This window comes from Notamacropus eugenii, chromosome 6 (assembly GCF_028372415.1).
Source record: "Notamacropus eugenii isolate mMacEug1 chromosome 6, mMacEug1.pri_v2, whole genome shotgun sequence".
NCBI lineage: Eukaryota > Metazoa > Chordata > Mammalia > Diprotodontia > Macropodidae > Notamacropus > Notamacropus eugenii.
Genome location: NC_092877.1, coordinates 299800700 through 299823748, shown reverse-complemented (window position 1 = coordinate 299823748; position 23049 = coordinate 299800700). Strand labels below are relative to the sequence as shown.

General features: G+C 37.7%; 1 protein-coding gene across 10 annotated transcripts in view; it reads left to right on the top strand.

The window, feature by feature from the left end:
- The window catches only part of RAPH1 (Ras association (RalGDS/AF-6) and pleckstrin homology domains 1), a 119699-nt gene that overhangs the window by 23411 nt on the left and 73239 nt on the right, over positions 1–23049 (top strand). Inside the window, exon 1 of one of the 10 annotated variants that reach the window (XM_072617335.1) lies at positions 14088–14216. The exons of the other annotated variants lie outside the window; for them this stretch is intronic. The gene's annotated coding sequence lies outside the window, so the exon portion shown is untranslated. Of the gene's footprint in view, positions 1–14087; positions 14217–23049 lie in introns of those variants that run through there. 10 annotated transcript variants of the gene reach the window in all.

The window sequence follows — 23049 nt, the reverse complement described above, 5'->3', positions numbered from 1 at the left end:
GGGAGGGCATGGGGAGGAGAATGCAATCCGAGGTCGACACTCATGGGGAGGGAAAGGATCAAAAGAGAATAGAAGTAATGGGGGACAGGATAGGATGGAGGGAAATATAGCTAGTCCTATACAACACAACTAGTATGGAAATCATTTGCAAAACTACACAGATTTGGCCTATATTGAATTGCTTGCCTTCCAAAGGGAAGGGTTGGAGAGGGAGGGAGCTAAAGAAGTTGGAACTCAAAGTGTTAGGATCAACTGTAATGTTCTTACCACTAGGAAATAAGAAATACAGGTAAAGGGGTAAAGAAAGCTATCTGGCCCTACAGGACAAAAGAGAAGATGGAGACAAGGGCAGAGAGGGAGGATAGAAGAGAGAGCAGATTGGTCACAGGGGCAATTAGAATGCTTGGGTTTGGGGCGGGGGAGGGGATAAAAGGGGAGAAAATTTGTAACCCAAAATTTTGTGAAAATAAATGTTAAAAATTAAATAAAAAAAAAAACTGAATTTCATCTGCCTTCTTACTGAACCAGGAATCCTGAATCTCTCTAAGCTTTGCTTGTACTTTGCCTTTGATGGAATTAAATGCTGCCTTCTTAGAGGTGGATGAATTATCCTGCTGGTAAATCCTGTGGAGTTCTCGTTTTTCGTTTAGCAGCTTCTGAATTTCCCCATCACTTTCATCAAACCAGTCTTGGTGTTTGCGAGTGTTCTGACCCAGATGAGCAAATGCCGTACTGTTCACCAAATCTCTGAAAGCTGCTCACTCCTTTTCTGCTCCACTGTTGCCAACTGTGTTTTGGCTCAACTTTCCCTCCAAGTCAGCAGCAAACTGTTCATGCTCAGAGAACTGTAATTTGTTGACATTAATTCTTCTGGTAGTCATTTTGCCTTGGGGTCGGTGCTTTTGGTGAATGTGAATATTTAGCTTGGAAAGGATAAGTCTGTAGTCAGTCCAGCACTTTGCACCACACATTACCTTTGTCACTCTCACATCTTGTTTTTCTCTTCTCCTTACAATCACATAATCTGTTAGATGCCAGTGTATGCTGCAAGGGTGCATCCATGAAGTTTTATTGCATTTAAGTAAATAGAAGACAGTGTTGGTGATGAGAAGGGCATGCGATGCACAAGTCTTCAGCAGTAAATGACCACTACTGTTGCTGTTTCCAACTCCATTCCTCCCTAGGACTCCCTGCCAAGTCTGGTAGTTTCAGCAAACTCTAGCATTAAAGTCACCCAGAGTTATAAGTTTGTTCTCTTTTGGCACATTGACAATATGGGTCTCTAGGTCTTCCTAAAATTTTTCTTTGACTTCATCAGGGTTTGTCATGGTGGGAGCATAGGCACTGATGATGGTGACATGGCATTTTCCTGTGAGTGGCAATCACATTGTCATGAGCCTGTCATTCACTCCTTTTGGCAGGCATGCCAGCTTGCTGATGAGATTGGTTTTCATTGCAAAACCCACTCCAGCTTCATGGCACTCCCCTTCACTGCACCCACTCCAGAAAAATGTGTATCCAGCTCCAACCTCAGTAAGCTGGCCTTCATTTGCCAACCTTGTTTCACTCAGGGCAGCTATTTGGATGTGATACCTGTTGAGTTCTCTTGCAACAAGAGCAGTTCTTTCAGGTCTACTGGATTTTGTGTTGTCTATTAGTGTGCGCACATTCTATGTGCCAATGGTGAGTGGAATCATCTTTACGGATGTTTTCATACATTTTTTTTGTGTGCTGACCACATAGTGGGATTCCCCACCTGCTGCGGTAATCAGGTCAGGGTTGGGTAATCAGGCAATGTTTGGGGCACCTTTTCTAGCCCTCTTCCTCACACCAGGACATGAACTGTGCAATCCTTAAAAGGCTGCTCAGACACCCAGGGGGCTGCCAAGTTCCACTGCTGCTTCCAGTGAGAAATGACCCTATGGCCTGGACCACCTGTGTGCAGGGTCGTAACTATAGGTCCCAATGTATCCGCACCTACTGCTTCATCGCTTACCTTTTGCCACAGGACTTTGAGGCATAATAGTGAAATGGTATGGGTGATGTCTTTCGATTCGTGCATAAATTGGATTTAAGTGAGACAGAATTGCATGAAGTCATCAGCCTCACTGTCTCCTCCAGAGTCATCATAGTCCAGTGGCAGGACAGAGTCAAGACAACTAGCAGTAGCTCAGGATACAGTGGATGACCTTGGTGTCTTTGGTGTCTAACCAAGCTCTAAGCGCTCCACATGGCCTGCTTCATCTGCCTTCATGGCTGTTGGAACAAATTGTTCTCATCTGCCTAGTCCACCAGGTGACATCTTCACATGCTTGGGGTAGACACTCCCCTACCTCACCAATGGGTTTGAGAACCTTTGGTTACCCTCAGCCTGGTTTGGCCCGTCTGCCAAAACAGCTTACCATGCTCATGCTACAGCTTCTTTGAACCACAGGTGAGAGTTAGGTGAAACAGGTGGACACCAAAGGTGGAAAGCCCTGAAAAGGTCTCAGCAGCCATCACACCAAAGGGACTAGTACTGGTACTGGTCCTCCCTGAACACACCCTACAGCCCTCTTGATCCTCTTAACTCTGAGGAAAGAACTATTATCCCCATTTTACAGTTGAGGAAACTGAGGCAGACATAGGTTAAGTAACTTTCCCAGATCATATACTTCCTAAGTGTCCAAGCCCAGATTTTAACCAAGTTCTTCCTCACACCAGGCCCAGTGTTGTACCCATTTTGCCACCTAGCTGCCTATCTTGGAAAGACAGGAATTCAGGTGAAAGTATGCAAAATGAAGTAAGCATAGCTAGGAAAATAATATACACAGTAATAAAAACCAGGTAAATGGAAAGGGGGGAAAAATCTAAACACTGTATAATTATAATAATCAAGCTTTTCTATGAAGAAGGGAGAGGGGACCCTTCTTTGCAGATAGAAAACTGGTTATAGAACATTGCATTTTAGGTTAGTTCTGCTGCATTGCTTTCTTTTCTTTGTTTTTTCTTTTGTCACAAAAGACAACTCTCTGGAAAGGGGAAAAAAAGATTGTTTTTTTTTTTAATGAAAATAGTATGAAAACAAAAGTTCTGTAAATATAAATTTAAAGCTAATACATTGTAGAATTAGCAAAGTCAAGCTCACTGGTCCATGGCTTGAAAAAATAACACTCCCCTTTCAGACATCATCTGCCTTTCCCCAGTGTCATGGCACCATTATTTTTTTAAAGATCATTGCCTAAGACTTAGGACTCAATAGCTTGTGCTTCTTATTCAAAATAGGTTAAAACTGATATTAATTATACTGGTATTTAGGTATATAGATTACAAACATAATATCTGACTTCCCCAGTTTATGTGTTACATTAGTTTTTGCCATTGACCAAACGTATTCCCTATTTATAATACATTTTGACTAGTAAGTGTAAAAGATGTAAAAGCACATAGAAGCATTTTAGAAGCCTTGAATTGGAGTCTCAAGATAAAGCATTTGTAAGCAGTACAGCAGATTTGCCATCAAAGCAGTGGGTTCTAAACTGTCAGTGAAATATCAAATTTGATTCAACAAAAATTTTCAGCACCTATTATTGCAAGTCACTGTGCTAAGTTTTGGGAGTATAAATATAGAAATATAAAAATGAAGCAATACCTGTCACTGCTAGGGGGTTTTAAAGTATTAATGGCATACTGCAGGTCCTTGATTGAAAAACCTCAATCTGCTGTTTAATTTAACCTCCTCTGGGCATCCATCCTCATCTTTAACTCTAGGGTCTTAAATAAGATGCCTTTACACTCTAAACCTGTGATCCTGTGACCCAGCTACATGAATAAGTGAAAGAAACAGTGTTTGTTCAGTGCTTATTAGTGGGGAGTATAAATTTAAAAAGCTAGTCAGCGTCTCACATAGCATCTATACCAATTCTTTTAATACTCCAGGATTTAATTAGCTTATCAGATAGGTGTTATCACTCTCTCTTAACTTCTTTGTGTTTTAAACCAGTTTCCTTCTCTTTTTCCCAGTCCAAACATCCTTTTCCTTCGCAAAGCAAACATGCTAAATAAGTAAGAACTGAGCTTCTGCCTTGTCATTGTTGCCCATTATTGCAATCTGATCTCCTGATAGCTCTTTGTTAAAGGGTCAGTGGAGATGAGGACAGAAAAAAGGCCATTAAACTTGATCTTCAACTGTCTTTTTCCTCTTTTTGTATCCCCCAAGTTCTTTTTTTTTTTGATTTTGTAATGTTTAACAATCACTGCCATACAATTGCGATTTTATCCCTCCCCACCTACTCCCCACTACCCCCCTCCCTCCCCACGACTGCATACAATTCTGTATAGATTCTACATATACTTTCCTATTGAGTATATTTTCACTATAGTCATGCTATGTAGTCAGACTAAGATAAATGAAAGAAATCGTATAACAAATCAGAACATGATACACAAACACATACACATACACAAACATGATCTGCTACAATATGTGAGTGACTTCCATATTTCTCTCTCTGAGTGTGGCAGGCATTTTGCCTTGAGATCCTCCATTGGGATTTTTTTTTTTTTTTTTGGTAAGAAGTTCTTGTGTTATTACAAAAATCTAAGTCTACCAGAAAAAACTCTCACACACTGTGGTTGTTGCTGTGCATAAAGTTCTCCTGGTTCTGCTCCTTTCACTCAGCATCAGGTCATATAAGTCCTTCCAGGCCTCTCTGAAGTCTTCTTGTTCATCATTTCTTATGGCACAATAGTACTCCATTACATTCATATACCATAATTTATTCAGCCATTCCCCAATTGATGGACATTCCCCTTGACTTCCAGTTTTTGGCAAGCTATAAATATTTTTGTACATGTGGGACCCTTTCCCATTTTTATGATCTCTTGGGGATATAGTCCTAGTAGCGATATTGCTGGGTCAAAGGGTATGCACATTTTTGTAGCCCTTTGGGCATAGTTCCAAATTGCTCTCCAGAATGGTTGGATGCGCTCGCAGCTCCACCAACAATGAATTAGTGTTCCAACTCTCCCACATCCTCTCCAGCATTTATCATTTTCTTGTTCTGTCATGTTTGCCAATCTTATAGGTGTGATGTGGTACCTCAGAGTTGTTTTGATTTGCATCTCTCTAACCAATAGTGATTTAGAGCATTTTTTCATATGATTATAGATAGCTTTAATTTCTTCCTCTGAAAATTGCCTGTTCATATCCTTTGACCATTTATCAATTGGGTATCCCCCAAGTTCTTAGCACAGTGCCTGGCACATATAGGCACATAATAAATGTTGATTGATAAGCAGATGAGAAGAAGCTATTTGTAAATGAGAGGTTGAAGGTGCGTGAAAGATGATTACTGGTACAAGTTGTTTCTTCTTGTGGGAAGGGGACAGTAGATTGAGAACAAGTAGTGCAAACTGATTATACCTAGACAGAAGAAACCTTTTAATTTTTTTAATTGATTTTTATTTTATTTTTTCTCAATTACATGTACAACAACATTTTGAACATTTTTTTAAATTTTGAGTTTCAAATTCTCTCCCTCACTCCCTTGAGAAAGCAAGTAATTTGATATAGATTATACAAGTGTAGTCATTCAAAATATTTCTATTTTAGCCATGTTGCAAAAGAAAATACAGATTAAAAAAATAAGAAAGAACATTTAAAAAGTATGCTTCAATCTGCATTCATACTCCATCAGTTTTTTCTTGGATAGCATTTTTCATCAGAAGTCCTTTGGAATTGTTGTATTGCTGAGAATAGCTGTCATTCACAGTTGATCATTGTACAGTATTGCTGTTATTGCATACAGTGTTCTGATTCTGTTCACTTTGCTGTTGTGTAAGTCTTCTCAGACACCTCTCTTTTCTTGAAGGGATGGTGCTGTTTTGCTGACTACAGAAAAACCATAACTTTATTTATTTGTTTGTTTGTTTACTTACTTATTTTGCTTAAGCTGATGCAGATCATAACCACAAAGGGCACAGACAATAGCAAACTAGGAATTCTCAGTTCCCTGACAGCCTAGAAGTTTTTAATGTTTCATAGTCAAAATCTGAAAAAGAGTTTGTCATTTGCAGTAGTTTAGCACCATGCAGCCTTTCTAGCATTGTTAATTAAAAAAAACAAAACTGAAAAAGGTTAAAAAGATTTCTTGGACCATAAATTTTGAAAGTGAATTTGTATTTTTCTCTTAAGCAAGTATAACAGTATAAGTTTTAAGCACCTTTTTAAAAAAATGTTATGTTACTGAAAGGACAGTGGTGTTTAGATTTTAAATAATACATATATATATACATACATACACATGCACATGTACATTTTTTAAAGGTTACTTTCTATTGTAGCATAGGCTTTTTCCCCCTCAGTGACTTATTTTTTTAAATCTTATGTGTTCTTTGAACTTAATGATAGTTTTTGTTACCCTGCTTATAAAATAAATTGTAGGTTATGTTCCTGAGCAAGAATGTAAGGCACAATTAAAACTTTTAAAAAAGTTTTCCTGAAAATAAGTCAAGACTGTCTAGTCATCTCAAGAATTCATTATGATTGGGGGTGGAGCCAGGATGGCAGGGTAGGAAGATGCACATACACTAGCTCTTCCCCCACAGCCCATAGAATACCTGTAAAGAAAGACTCTTAGCAAATTCTAGAGTAGCAGAAGCCACAGACTAACGCAGTGGAGGAGATTTTCAGCCCTGGGTGACCTGAAAGGCCAACGGGAAAGGTCTGTTGTATCAGACACAGAGCGGAGCTCAGCCCAGCTTTGACCTTGCAGCACTGCCCCAAGAGGAGGACTCGAGCAGGCCTCAGGGGCAAATCCCCAGCTGCAGTAGCAGCAGTTTGCATATCCCTCAACCCACAGGCACCAAAGTCAATGAGAGAATTTTTTCAGCTGGCCAAGGAGCAGGGTTTTCCCATAGCTCCAGCCTAAGCAGCATCTCCCACAGCAGCCTGCATCCATTGTTGGATTGTAAAACCCCTGGGGGAACTGAACAGCTGATCTCTACCTCAGCCTTGTGTGGTGGCCCTGCCCCCACCTAATGCTCCCAGAGGAATTGAGCAGCTGATCTTTATCTTACACTGATTGGCAGCTCTGCCCCCACTGAAAGCCCCTGGGGGAATTGAGCAGCTTATCTGAATCTCAGCCCCTAGTGCTGGTTTGGTGGAACTGGAGGGTAGGTAGTTGTGGAGAGGAAACTCTGCTACCCACAGATTCTGGGCACAGAAGTTTCTGGTTGCTCCCAGGCCAGTATACACGCTTGATTGTGCCACTTTGGAGGAACTGAGATCTTACAGATTTCCATAGTATACCCTACTCTTGACAAAGAACCCAAAAGTCAAGTAACTGGTTGGGAAAATGCCCAAAAAAGGAGAAAAAAATAAAACTATAGAAGGTTACTTTCTTGGTTTACGGATATCTTCTCCCATCATTTTGGATGAGGAAGAGCAATGCTTACCATCAGGGAAAGACATAAAAGTCAAGGCTTCTCTATCACAAACATCTAAAAATAAATATTCAATGGTCTTAGGCATGGAAGAGCTCAAAAAGGATTTTGAAAATGAAGTAAGAGAGGTGGAGGAAAAATTGGGAAGAGAAATGAGAGAGATGCAAGAAAAGCAGGTCAATATCTTGCTAAAGGAGACCCCAAAAAATGCTGAAGAAAATAACACTTTTAAAAATAGGCCAACTCAATTGGCAAAAGAAGTTCAAAAAGTCAGTGAGGAGAAGAATGCTTTAAAAAGCAGAATTAGCCAAATGAAAAAAGAAGTTCAAAAGCTCACTGAAGCAAATAGCTCTTTAAAAATTAGAATGGAACAGATGGAGGCTAATGACTTTATGAGAAGCCAAGAAATCATAAATCCAAAAGAATAAAAAAAAAAAAAAAGGAAGATAACGTGAAATATCTCATTGGAGAAACAACTGACCTGGAAAATAGATCCAGGAGAGACAATTTAAAAATTATGGGATTACCTGAAAGCCATGACCAAAAAAAGAACCTGGACATCATCTTTCATGACATTATCAAGGAAAACTGCTGTGATATTCTAGAACCAGGGGGCAAAATAAATATTGAAAGAATCCACCAATCACCTCCTGGAAGAGATCCAAAAAGAGAAACTCCTAGGAACGTTGTAGCCAAATTCCAGAGTTACCAGGTCAAGGAGGAAATATTGCAAGCAGCTAGAAAGAAATAATTTGAGTCTTGTGGAAATACAATCAGGATAACACAGGATCTAGCAGTTTCCACATTAAGGGATCAAAGGGCATGGAATATGATATTAAAGAAATCAAAGGAACTAGAACTAAAACCAAGAATCATCTACCCAGCAAAACTGAGTATAATACTTCAGGGGAAAAAAAATGGTCTTTAAATGAAATAGAGGACTTTCAAGCATTCTTAATGAAAAGACCAGAGCCGAAAAGAAAATTTGACTTTCAAACACAAGAGTCAAGAGAAGCATGAAAAGGTAAACAGGAAAGAGAAATCATAAGGGACTTACTAAAGTTGAACTGTTTACATTCCTACGTGGAAAAACAGTTATTTGAACTCTTGAAACTTTTTTCAGTATCTGAGCAGTTGGTGGGATTACATACACACACACAAACACACATAGAGAGAGAGACAGAGAGCACAGGGTGAGTTGAATAGGAAGGGATCATCTCTAAAAAAATAAAATTAAGGGGTAAGAGAGGAATATATTGGGAGGAGAAAGGGAGAAATGAAATGGGGCAAATTATTTCTCATAAAAGAAGCAAGAAAAAGACTTTTCAGTGGAGGGGAAAAGGGGGGAGGTGAGAGGGGAAAAGGGAGGACATGCAAGGAAAACCGTGAAGCTTACTGTCATCACATTTGACTCAAGGAAGGAATAAAATGCAAACTCATTTTGGTATGAAAACCTATCTTACAATATAGGAAAGTAGAAAAGGGGATAAGCAGGGTGGGGGAGATGATGGAAGGGAGGGCAGTGGGAGGAGGGAGCAATTATAAGTCAACACTCTTGGGGAGGGACAAAGTCAAAAGAGAAGAAATGGGGGGGGGCAGGATAGGGTGGAGGGAAATATAGTCTTACACACCATGACTATTATGGAAGTCATTTGCAAAATTATACATATATAGCCTATATTGAATTGCTTGCCTTCCCAATGGGGATGGGTAGAGAGAGAGGAAGGAAGAGAAGTTTGAACTCAGAAGTTTTAGGAACAACTGTTGAATGTTGTTCTTGCATACAACTGGGAAATAAGAAATACAGGTAATGGGGTATAGAAATTTATCTTGCCCCTACAGGACAAAAGAGAAGATGGGGATAAGGGAAGGGAGGAATGTTAGAAGGGAGGGCAGATTGGTGGTAGGGGTAAGTAGAATGTTTGGCGTTTTGGGGTGGAGGAAGGGGAGAGATGGGGAGAAAATTTGGAACTCAAAATTTTGTGGAAATGAATGTTGAAAACTTTAAATAAATAAATTTAATTTAAAAAAAGAGTTCATTATGATTTTTCCCATCTTCAGCTATCTCTGAGGTTGGAGAGCACTGGGATTTTTCATGTAAAATTGCTTTTAAAGTGTAGTTTATTGAAATAGATCTCCCCCTTTATTTTACGTATGAAATAGATGATTCTTAAAAGCCTCCCATCTCTTTGTCATTTTGATAAATTTCTTCATAAAGAGATTAGTCATGAATAAATGAAAAAATCATTTATTAAGCATTTACTGTGTGTTCCAAGCATGGGGATGCAAATGAAAAAACAAAATAGCCTGTGCTCTTAAGGAACCCTGACTGTAATGAACAGAGTTATCTCTCATCCCACCCAAGCTTTGTGATTGTCAAGTAGCCAATGAAAGAGGAATTCAAAGGGAAAGCATAACTCCAGTGGCAAGTACATGCAGTCCTGGATCAGTTCTGGGACAGTGAAGGACACGTGAAGGAATAAGGAAAGAAAAGTATCAGGTGGTAGTAGTTTTTATCAGCTTCCTAGCAGTCTGTCAGATGTTTGGATTGCTCAAGTAAGTGTGTGGTAAGTGAGCAGTGTTGTTACTGTATAGTAATTTTTGTGTTAGATTAAAAGAGAAGGATATTAAAAAGTGATTCTGGACCTTGGTGATCTTAAAAAAAAAGCAGTCTTCTTTAATCTATTGATGCTAGTCATGACACTGATCACGGTTAAACAATTTATGTAAAAAAATTTGTTGTTGGCAAATAATGTGGTGAAATTATAGTTTTCTTTACCGTATTATTTAGGAGTTATATTAAAGTATACTGCCATTTCAGGACCAACCTAATAATATATTACTCAAACATCATGACTTTTGGAAATGTATATTAGCTTTAGATTGTGTAGAATATAGCTTTTGTAAATCCTATTAAAGACTGGTTCTGTTATGCTCATCTTTGGTTTTTAGCTACATTATTTGTGTTAATATTATGTAAAAAACAAACAAACCATTGAGCTGCTTTTAGTGAACCGTGAAAAATGTGCCATATTTACTCTTACAGTTTCCTTCCACTTTGAAAGATATCTTAAACTACTTGGGTAGATATGACATGGAATATGCAATACATTTGAATTGATAGCCCATTGGACTGGTCCATCAGAACATGTATCTTGGACAGAGACCTCATGTGGACGGTAAGCTAAGTCCAGAATTGAATCATAGGGAGAAGATAACAAGCTAGAAGATAATGGCAAATTACATAATTGTTCAACAATTTCAAGCTATACTTTAACAAAACCTAGTCTGTTGAAAGCTGATGTTTTTGTAGTTGAGCAGCAATGTGATATAGTGGATAAAGAGCATGGCTCAGAGTCCAGAAGATTTGGCTTAGGGTCCTACTTTTGACTCATGCTGGTTATGTGAACCTAGGCAAGTCACTTAACCTCTCAGTGACTTTGGCAACTCTTTAAAACTATAATTGAAGAGAAGGGCTGTTCATCCACTTTGGTAGGGAAGTTTTACTCTTTGGGAGTTCCATATGTCAGTGAAATCATAGGTCCAGTCTAAAAGAATTTTTTTTGCAATATGACTGCCATTCATGGAATACTACAATCTTTGAATGATGAAAATTGTGGGCAACCCAAAGAACAATAGAGAGCTATAGTATGTATAACTGACTGTAGCATGTTATCACTGAATGATGTATATGCAAGGTATGAGGCAAATTTTATCATATAGGATATGTATACTAAGAAAAGGAGGCAGGTCAATCTTTTTTAAAAGTTTTGAAAAAAATAGCAAATAGATATTACATAAATAGTATATTTGAATAATGAATAATGAAGAGAGCCTCATTAAAAGACCTAGAGGAGAGCTTCTAGAACATTGGATGGACACCCTAAGGAAAATGAAAATTCTGATGTATGAGGAGAAATGCTGCTGCTGACAGTAATGCAGCTTATCATGGGGGAAATAGACATGAGGGAAAGAATTACTGTCCTAATGATAGTTCAACAGTATGGTGGTAATAGTTCACCAGCAGTATATTTCCTCATAAATCAGAATTTCCATAAAGTACTAGTTAGTTAAATTTAATAAAAACCTTACTAGAAGTTGCTATGGTTTAAAGGTCTGGGCCGTTTAACACCTTCCCTAGTAGCTAGCTCAGATTAAGCCAAAAGACAACTAGAATTTAATATTTTGTTCTAATTCCTACAGTAAAGAGAGATTATATTCCTTCTAGGGAGCAGTAAGAACAAAAAGGTGTATCCTCCACTTTCCCTAATTTGGTCTTAAAGGAAAAACTAATAACAAAATTTTAAAAGCACATGAAGCGTCCTGTTGCTTCTGGAAAACTGAAAGAAAAATGCCTCTTGCACTTTTGCAAGACTGCTGTGAAAACCTACTTACTATTATTTGTAGAATTCCCATGAATTTTTACTTTTTAATTTTTTTTAATTGATGAATTTTTGGTTAAGCCAGCTAATAAGTTTAAACAGACAAACAGTTCTTGAAATACAGTTCTTGAAAACTGTTAAGCAGTATAGAAGAGTGTTTTTGAAGGGTAAAGAACTAAAAAACTTCTACCACCATCCATTATATTTAACCTGTTTTGTTGTCATTTAATCTCATCTTCATTTACAGTTATACCCAGTCTGTGGGTATACTGCTCTTTTCATTCTTTTTTTCTTCACTTGCTATCAAGTGGTATCATATAAGTTTTCCCATATGTCTTTGAATTTGTCATTTTCAGTTCTTACAGTGCAGGTTGATTATCTAAAAATAACAGAACCATATTATTAACTCTCTAGATAACTATATGTAATAGTCAAAATTTTGTTAAACAGGTGCTGCACATATTACTTTATATTGCAAACATTAAATTGTAGCAATCACTCTTCTAAAGATATCCAGGTTTTTGACTTTGACAACATCTTGACAATATTTTTTCTTGCCTGGGACTGAAGAGTTTTATGTGGGTGGGGGGAGAGCATATTTTCTCCCCAAAAGTTTTTGGGGAAAAAGAGAAAAGGATCGTGGCAAAGAGAGAAGGGAAAGGAGGGGAAGAGAAGAAAGAGAGATGTGTGAATACATGTTACAATCTCATATAGTATGTATGCTGCATTTCAGATTTTTTTAGAAAAATTTTTTAACACAGTCCTTTCCTGTAGCTCCATCCCTAGGTCTCTCATCGAAAGCAAAACAGATGAACAACACCAGTATCCAGCAGCTGCAACCCATCTTTATATATTTTATCATCTGTCCTCTGTAATCAGTATTGGTTACTGTCATAATTTCAACTGCTGTTTTTAAGTTACTTATTGTGAACTTAATCATCAATATTCATATAACTGCCTTTTAATGTTTTATATATATTATAGCCATTATGTGGGTTATTTTCTTTCTTCAGCTTTCTTTGCTGTACATCAAGTTATGCTGAATTTATCTTGGCTTTTGTATTTTTATCCCCAGTAATTAGCACAGGTATAAAGCAAGCATAGTAGGTGCTTAATAAATGCGAAAAAGCAATGAGTGAATGAAAAAATTCACTCATTGCTTTAACTAGGTAAACACATATAAAATAAAAATTTTACTAGAAGAAAATGTTGATATCATGATACAATTTTGGTACATTACATGCAAATTTGTGAAGATTTTCATATTTTTAAATAATGGTCTTCCCCTCAGACCTCACATAATACTTTGTCATTTTATAATGAAATTATCCTTTTTTAAAAATCCCTAATGACTTATTGTGGTTTGGAAGTGACTCCAGATTCTCAAAGGCTATGCCAAATAAACATAAATTCTAGAGGGTCTTACACGGTTATGAAAAGCTTTGAGTACAGGTTGTTTGAGACCAGCATAACTTAATTTTAGAGGGGCTCATAACCAGTTTCACCACAAGGTGATGTAGTTTTGGGGGGGCAGGCAAAAGAGGAACTCCCCCTCTCCAATGGTGAATTTGAATTGGTAAAGAGAAGTGCCCACGTTGAAAAGAACACAGATCCTTAAAGAATTGGTGGAATTAAGTTATTATATACTACTGTGAATCAGAGCTATTTGTGTTGGGGTCTTTTCCTCTCACTACTAGTTACATTCTTGTCATTTTGGTCCTCTTCAAAAACAAAGGACAACAACCAACATTCTTGTTCTTTCTTTCCTTCTCTACTCAGACTTGACTTCCTTTTGCTTTTTTGGTCTTGTCTCTTCCCTTTGGGTTAGCTTTCTCTCCCTTACCCCCAGCTAAATTTCTGAAGTTTTGTTTTTGTGTACATTTTTGGTCCCTTTTACCCTTAAACTTCCTTGTTGATTATGTTTCAGTAGTTAAATCTTACTCATGTAGATATATTCCTCCAAACCAATACAGACTTCCCATCTTTCCTACTGCATATTTTTCCCAGAAACACTCATAGCTTGGGATAAGTTGTTTTTTGTTTTTTTCATAAATAGTATTTTCTGAGGGAAAAATCTGAATATATGACTGATATTTAGAAACTAGAATTCATTTGTTGATTAACAGACACAGTACCAGGTAAACTACTGTAGTAAAATTGTTTGCTTGCTTGCTGTTTGTCCTTCCTTCTCAGAGAGGACCATGACATCACAAAGGTGAAGCCATGACAGAAAGTGAATTGGATTTAAGTGAAAGAGGGTTGTGAAAAGTCACCAGCCTCACTTTTACCTCTGGAGCCATTGTCCAATGGCCAGATATAGATCAGAATGACTGTAGAATGACCTAGGATGCAGTGGGAAACCTTGACCTTCTCAAACCAAGGTCCTTGACAGGGCTCAGTTTGACTGAGGTAAAACCTATTCTGTGATTAAGGGTTAATAAGAAATGAGGCATAAAGTGGTCTCTTAAAAAAATCTAGTTGGGGAAGACACTCAGTGTTTCTGGCCAAAAGAGGAACAATTGCTTTTTACAAACATTCTAAGCCAATCAGTAAAATAGGAGTAACAGAGTAGATGGAATAGGTTTCTGTTCTTTCTATTTTTAAATTTTTTAACCAGTGAGGCAAGGCAGGGAATGGTCCCATGAATTATACAGCCGTAATTCAGCATTTTCACAGCAAAGAAAAAATATTGCAAGCATCTTAGAAAGAAGCAGTTCAAGTGCTAGGGAAACACTGAACCCCAGAAGACCTCATAACATCTTCTATAAATGAGAAGAGATCTTGACATACAGTATTCCAAAAGGCAAAAGTCAGAGACTTAGAACTGATAATAACTTAGCCTACAAAACTGAGTCTCATCTTTCAGGGTAAAAAAAAAAAAAGTCTTAATGGACATTCAAGCATTCCTGACGAAAAGACCAGAATCTATTAAGAACTTTGAAATACAAACACAAGACTTAGAAACATAAATTTATTTGAGCAATTGGAAGGAGTCATATGATGCTAAAAGGCACTAACATTCTGATGGAGGAGGAGGGTGGAAAAAGAAACAAGTGTCCTTTGAAAACCTTGACCTCTTCAAAGGGTATTGGCGGAGTTAAATAGGAAAAAACACTGGGAAATAAGGGGAAGAGAATAAACATTCAACTACACTCTAAGTGCCAAGCAGTATGCTTTGTAAATACTTCATTTAATCCTCACAACAAATCTCTGAGGTAGATGATATTATTGTTATCTGTGTTTTACAGTTGAGGAAACTACACAATGTCTATTCAGTGTTTTTGTTGAATACTCTAATCAAGTTTCTGTGTCACTAAACTTGTAATGGGAATTGTCTTTGTGGACTTTTCATTCACTCTTTTCTGGGTTGCTGTCTACTTAGAAATAACCCTCCAATTCTCTCCTATATACCTTCTCAAATTGCATATGTATAGAATAAGATATAGTAACCACAAAGTGACTGAGGTGTGAGAATAAAGGAGAGTTAATTGCTGGTGTTGACAAAAGAACAGAAGTCTTGAATTTGCCTGGTGCCAAAGATTATAAGCTCTGTGATGCTAGAAATCTTGTCTTATATTATCTTTGTTGCATCCCCGCTTCCTGAATCCCCAATACCTAGTACAGCAGTCTTCATATAGTAGGAGTTTGACATTGATAGTGAATGGAATGCATGAACAGGAAGGGACAAAGACATTTCTCTACATCATTTGTTTCCTAAGTATCTCTGACATGAGAGGCATTGAAATGAAGGGCAAAGTGCACCACACTGGGTTGATATGGAAGTTTAAATCGTAGCCCTGCCATTAATTCACTGTGTGGCCTTGGGAAAATCATTTCACTTATTTAGGTCTTCATTTTTTTTTCCTTTTTAAAATAATGTCTGAGGTTATTGGATTTTACTAGATGATCTCTAGTGTCCCTTCTGTTTCTAATATTATATGATTTTGTGTATCACTATTGAGTATTTCACAGCAGAAATTTACCATTGGAAACCCCATATGACTGACACTTCCTAAAGATTCAGTTCAGCTTACTATGGTCAAGGCACTATCCTAGGCACTAAAATCTTTTTTGATCTCCTGACTCCTAGTGACCTCCTGCCTCCCTCCAAAAACTGCCTTGTGCTTATTTATACTTATTCCTTTTGTATTTTTTATATTTTTTTCTTTTCTCCTTTAGTAGAATATAAGCTTCCTGGGAGTAGGAGTTGTTTCATTCTTTTATTTGTTTCTTGAACGCATAGAACAGTGTCTGGTACATAGTAGGCTCTTTAAGAAATGCTTGTTGAGTGGAAGAAAGACAGATTAAGACAATCTCTGTTCTCATGGAATTTACAGTCTTTAGAAGAATAAGAGATGTTCACAAATAACTAATATAGAAAGGAAGGTGTAAGGAAGGAAAGATCATTTTGAAATCCTACCAGTCTTCCTCAAGACCTATTTCAAATGCCTTCTTTTCCATCCTGAAGTAAGGTTACATAGGTAGAATAAATGGAGCTGGGATTTGAATCTAGACCCTTTGATTTCAAATCCAGTATTCTTTCCCCTGCTACAGTGGAATTTTGTATATGTTTTATGTATTTACACACTGTCTTGTGGCATGATGGGTCACTATTCTTAGAGTCATGAGTCAATCAGTAGGCATTTATTAAGTATCTTCTGTGTGCCAGGCATTGTGTTTGGTGCCCAACACAAAAGTGAAATAGCCATGGCTTCAGGAAACTTATATTCTATTGGGAAGGAAGACAGAGTGGCAGATCTTGCCTCAAGCATTTTATTAGCATTCTGAGCTTCAGTTTCTTCATCTGTTAAATGGGGATAATAACACCTGCTTTAGAGGGTTGTTGTGACAACCAGATGAGATAATCTATGTAAATCAATTTTCACCCCTTAAAATGCTATATAAATGTAAGTGATGATCATGCTAGCTTTTGAAAGGCCAAAGTTTATTCCTTTTCTCCCCTAACCCTTGTTATGTTCTTCATTCCAAAAGAGTTCCATGACATCAAGATGATGACATGACTTGCAGTTGACTTTGAATTGAATGAGGGAGGGCTATGCAAGATCAACCAACCTCACTTTCTTCTCCTCAGCCATCTGGGTCCAGTGATCAGATATTCATCAGGATGACTAGAGATGACCCAGGATGCAGTGGGAGATTCTCAGGGTTCCTGGGTAAAAGAGAAACAATTAGTATTTAGTAATTTCATTCACTCTGTGCTAGGTGGGTGGGGACTTGTGGTCTGGTCTAGTAAATTGGGTTTAAGGCTTGATCTTTGAGCAAGAAATGTAGCCAGTAAACTCAAAGAAAAAAAGACAGCTTTTGGCCATAGAGTATACCTTCCCTTGGGTAGGACAGGAGAGAAGAGAGGAGGTGCTACTCACTTGTAGGTTGTGTTTGTCCTTTGTCCAGAAGAGGACTATGACATCAAGATGATGACTTGCAGTTGACTTTGATTTGAATGAGGGAGTGCTGTGCAAGGTCACCAACCTCACTTTCTTCTCCTTAGCCATCTGGGTCCAGTGGTCTGATATTCATCTGAAGATGGCCCAGGATGCAATGTCTCCCTAACCCTTATTGAAATACTGATAATAATTGTTCATTGGTAACAGGAAAGAGAGAGAAATCCTACAGGATAAATCTTCTCTTATGTATCTCTTTTCTTCCATCTTTATACTTTAAGATCATTTTGACCTATGTCCAAAGAAAAGTACAAAATGCTGAGTCTGTCATCATATTATAAAAATATATAAACAAGTGCAGTTAGGTCTACAAAGAGAAGGATTGGCATATAATCTTGAGTACAAATTGAAGAGATATTAAAGTCCTATTTGCTTCCTCCTTCCAGCCTATCTCCCTCTTACTCTACCACTTTACTTCTTTCCCTCATTTTTTCTCTCTGCTTTTTATTGACCATAATATGTAACTTATGATTTTCAGCTGTTTTTATTTAAGATAATTGTTGTATTGTAATAGCCTTAGCTTTTAAGAACTGGGTAGTTAAATGTTTTATATTCAAGATAGAACTAGCGTTATAAGGAAAGAACAACCTGAATGAAGTTGCTTTTCGTAGGTGGCCCTGGAATGATCTTTTAGATGGGTGAACCCTCCAAGGGAGTAAATCTGAGATCTACTCCCTGCATTATGCAATCAATGTGTCTGCTATATGCATAAGACCATGTGGCACCTTAGAAGAGATCTTAGAAAGAACTTTCTTTTTTAACAAATGAAGTTACTGAGATTCATGGTTTCATCATCTCTAAAATGAGGAGATAACTAGATAACCATTTAAGTTCCCCTTTTACTTTAAAAGTTTTATGATTCCATTTCTCACTGGAAAGATTATAGAAGTTTATTTGGAGGAACTTACGCTTGATTCTAATCTGGAAAGATGGCAAAGAATTTTAACAGCCAGAGAGAAGGAAATTATTCTAGATGTAGGGCATGGTATGAGCAGAGGCAGAGAGTCAAGAAAGTTCAAGATACATGTATGAGAGATCAGGTATACCAGTTTGGAAGAAGGCTAGGGTGTATGGAGAGAAATAAGTAGTATGAGATAAAGTTGAAAATTTAAGTTAGTTCTGCTATCACTTTTCCCTGTGTGATAAAAACATGAAAGGAACGTATTGGGTATTCTCATTAGGTTTTACCCGTTTCATTGGGTCTGAATGTTACTAAGGTTTTATCCCTATAAAACAAGCCACATAGCATGATAGAGGAAAGAACATTATACTTCGGAGTTAGGTTACCTGGGTTTTAACTCTGGCTCTGTCACTTATTCCTTTTATAAACTTTGAGAAATTATTTCTCATCTCTGCCTCAAGACCTGAATTTAAAGACTTGACTCAAGTACTTCTTCAATTCCAAGAAGCTTTCTTTAATCCTTCTAGAAGGAAAGAGAATCCATAGACTTTTAGAGTTGGAAGGGACCTGTAAGTCATCTAGTCTAACCCACTCATTTTAAACGAGTATGTTATGAGCTTCAGCCTCTTCATGTATAAAGCAAGGAGAGTAGATTAAATTAACCCTAGGGTACCTTCTAACTGATCTTCATCTGTGAACTGAGGATGTTGAACTAGAGGAACTCCTTGCAGCTTTAAATCTGTTATCATATACAATGACTGAGCCCTAAGGGCTTCTCAGTGTCAAATAGTGCTAACAGAAATTGTGGTATCAAATAATAAATAATGTAAGCTCATATATTTTTAAAAGATGTTTTAAAAACAGCATGTAAATCATTCTCTTTGTCTTTAAACCATGTTCATTTGCTTTTCTTCTTCAGCAGTTCAAAAGCTATACTTTCTCCAAACAAATCTCTTCTAGCTCTACATTTCTGTGGTTATATTTACCTTTTTCATCAATCTTCCCTGATTACTGCAGGCTCACTGATCTTTCCTTTCTTTAAAGTCCTGTAGAATGTATGGTCTGTACCATACAAAACTTGATTTTTATACATTTTATTTTAAAATGTATAATTCTATATAACCTAGCTTTCAAATTATGCTGTAAACTCATGTGCAAGAATTATTACCCATAGCAGTTAGCACACTAGGCAATTTATTCTTTGGTTTCTTTTCACATTATCTATGAAAATCCTACAGAAACTACAGATTTGGGAACTTTTAAAAGATCGTAGGCAGGCAGAGCCAAAATGGCGGAGTAGAAGGATGGACCTCCTCTAGCTCTACCCCCAAAGCCCATAAAATACCTGTAAAAAATGACTCTAAACAAATTCTAGAGCAACAGACATCACAATACAATAGAGTTAAAGATTTCCAGCCCAAGATAGCCTGGAAGGGCAGCAGGAAAGGTCTATTGCACCAGGCTCAGAGCACAGCACAGCTCAGCCTTGGCCACAAAGCAAGGTACAGAACTGGAGCAGGCCTTGTGGTAGAGTGTGGAATCATGAGCATCTGCTGTGGTTCCCAAGTTTCTCAAACGCCAAAGACAGCTTCAAAGATCAGTGCAAAAGCTCTTTTACCTGGGTGAGAAGGGAGCAGGGTCCTGCCCTAGCCCTGGCCCCTATGGAGACAGAAGTCACTGCGGCACTGCATCCATTTTTGTAGTCCTCAGCCTTAAGACCCTGGGAAAATCACATAGCTGATCTAGATCTCAGCCCTGAATGGCCATCTTGGGGTGAGGAGGAGCACTGTTGTGGTGGAGGTGGAGGCAGTTGTGGAGAGGGAATTCTACTCACAGATCCTGGGCAGAAAAGCTAGTGGTTGCTCCCAGACCAGAGCACAGCACAGGAGAGGAGTAAACTCCTCTCCCTTAATTGTGCCACCTTTGAGGAACTAAGAATTTACAGGTCCTTAACGTATACCTTCCACTTGAGAAAGGACTCAAAAGTCAAGTAACTACCTGGGAAAATACCCGAAAAGAGGGGAAAAAGTAAGACTATAGAAGGTTATTTTCTTGGTGAACAGGTATTTTCCTCCATCTTTTCCAATGAGGAAAAACAAGGCAAAATCAGAGGAAGACATAAAAGTCACGGCTTCTACATCCAAAACCTCCAAAATAAATATGCAATTGTCTCAGGGCATGGAAGAGCTCAAAAAAGATTTTGAAAATCAGGTAAGAAAAGTGAAGAAAAAATTGGGAAGAGAAATGAGAGTGATGGAAGAAAATCATGAAAAGCTAGTCAACATCTTGCTAAAGGAATGCTGAAGAAAATAACACCTTTAAAAATAGACTAACCCAAATGGCAAAAGAGGTCCGAAAAGGCAGTGAGGAGAAGAATGCTTTGAAAAACAGAGTTAGCCAAATGGAAAAGGAGGTTCAAAAGCTCACTGAAGAAAATAGTTCTTTAACAATTAGAACGGAACAGATGGAAGCTAATGACTTCATGAGAAACCAAGAAGTTACAAAACCAAAAAAATGAAAAAATTGAAGACAATATGAAATATCTCATTGGAAAAACAACTGACCTGGAAAATAGATCCAGGAGAGACAATTTAAAAATTCTCAAGCTACCCGAAAGCCATGATGAAAAAAGAGCCTAGACATCATCTTTTATGAAATTATCAAGGAAAACTGCCCTGATATTCTAGAACCAGAGGGTAAAATAAATATTGAAAGAATCACCAATCACATCCTGAAAGAGATCTGAAAAGAAAAACTCCTAGGAATATTGTAGCCAAATTCCAGAGTTCCTAGGTCAAGGAGAAAATATTGCAAGCAGCCAGAAAGAAACAATTTGAGTACTGTGGAAATACAATCAGGATAATATAAGATCTAGCAGCTTCTACATTAAGGGATTGAATGGCTTGGAATATGATATTCAGATGTCAAAGTAACTAGGATTAAAACCAAGAATCACCTACCCAGCAAAACTGAATATATTATACTTCAGGGGGAAAAATGGTCATTCAGTGAAATAGAGACTTTCAAGCATTTTTGATGAAAAGACCAGAACTGAGTAGAAAATTTGACTTTCAAACACAAGAGTCAAGAGAAACATGAAAAGGTAAACAGGAAAGAGAAATCATAAGGGACTTAGTGAAATTGAACTGTTTACATTCCTACATGGAAAGATAATATTTGTAACTCTTGAAACTTTTCTCAGTATTTGGGGAGTTGGAAGGATTATACATATAGAGAGAGAGGGCACAGGGTGAGTTGAATAGGAAGGGATAATATCTTAAAAAATAAAATTAAGAGGTGAGAGAGGAATGTATTAGGAGGAGAAAGGGAGAAATGGAATGGGGCAAATTATCTCATAAAAGAGGCAAGAAAAAGCTTTTTAATGGAGAGGAAAGGGGAGAGGTGAGAGGCAAAAAGTGAAGCTTACTCTTATCACATTTGGCTTAAGGAGGGAATAACATGCACACTCAATTTGCTATGAAAATCTATACAACACTGCAGAAAAGTAGGGGAGAAGGGAATAAGTGGGGTGGGGAGGTTGATAGAAGGGAGGACAAATAGGAAGAGGAAATAAATTAGTAGTAAACACTTTAGGGGAGGGACAAGGTCAAAAGAGAATAATAAATAGGGAGCAGGATAGGATGGAGGAAAATACAGTCAGTCTTTCACAACATGACTGTTATGGAAGTCTTTTGCAAAACTTGCACATATATAGCCTGTATTGAATTGCTTGCCTTCTCAGTGGAGATGGGTGGGGAGGGAAGAAAAGAGAGAAGTTTGAACTCAAAGTTTTAGGAGCGAGTGCTGAAAATTGTTTTTGCTTGCTACTGGAAAATAAGAAATACAGGTAATGGTGTATAGAAATCTAGTTTGCCCTACACGAAAAGAGAGAAGATGGGGATAAGGGAAGGGAGGGGTATGATAGAAGGGAGGGCAGATTGGGGCAAGGGTATGTCTTGGGTGGGGGAGATGGGGAGAAAATTTGGAACTCAAAATCTTGTGGAAATGAATGTTGAAAACTAAAAATAAAAAAATAAATGAAAAAAATCAGTTTTAGAGCTGGTAGGATCTAGCCCTTTTATGAAGGGGATTTATTCTGTGATGTTTGAGTTCAGTCAAAGGGATGCACAAAGACTTAGAGAGCCACATGTGACCTGGAGGCCACAGGTTCCCCACCCCTGATCTAATCCAATTCTCTCATTTCACAGTTGAGAAAACTGAGACCAAGAGAGGTTAAATGCTTTGCCCCCTACCTTTTTAGTTGTTCTTCTGCCCTGCCACCCCACCCCCTCACACTCCTTTTAGAGCCAAATGCTACCCTAAATGTGATTTGTCTCCAGTAGGGTAAAATCAGTCAAGTCAGATGTATTTAGAGATGTATTTGAAGATCTGTTACATTTTGTTCACTAGTTCAAGTGTGACTGGAGATCCTAAGGAAAAACAACATAAGAAAAAACCATACCTCAATAAAATTGCTGTCAAATAGATCAAATCTAAGGGCAGAAATACTCAGTATCCATAATTAGGAAGAATATTCTGCAGATTCATGACTTACACTTTTGTTATCACTTCTCATTTTCTTGGCTAATCTTAAATTATTGGTTTTGAGTAGTGTCTTACTATTATTAGTCATAAGTAAAAGATTTGAAATACTGTATATTTAGATTTGCTGTTATATTTGCTTTGCATTTCACTTCTTATGTTTCAGAACTGGATTCAGATCCTAGATTGTACGATTTAGAACTACAAGGGACCTCAGATGTCCTCTGACCCAACCTACTTGTAACTGAGGAAGCTGAAGTCCAGGGAGGTTGAATCACTTGCTTAAAGTCACCCAGATAGTTACCATCAGAGAGGCAGCATCTGAACTCAGATCCTC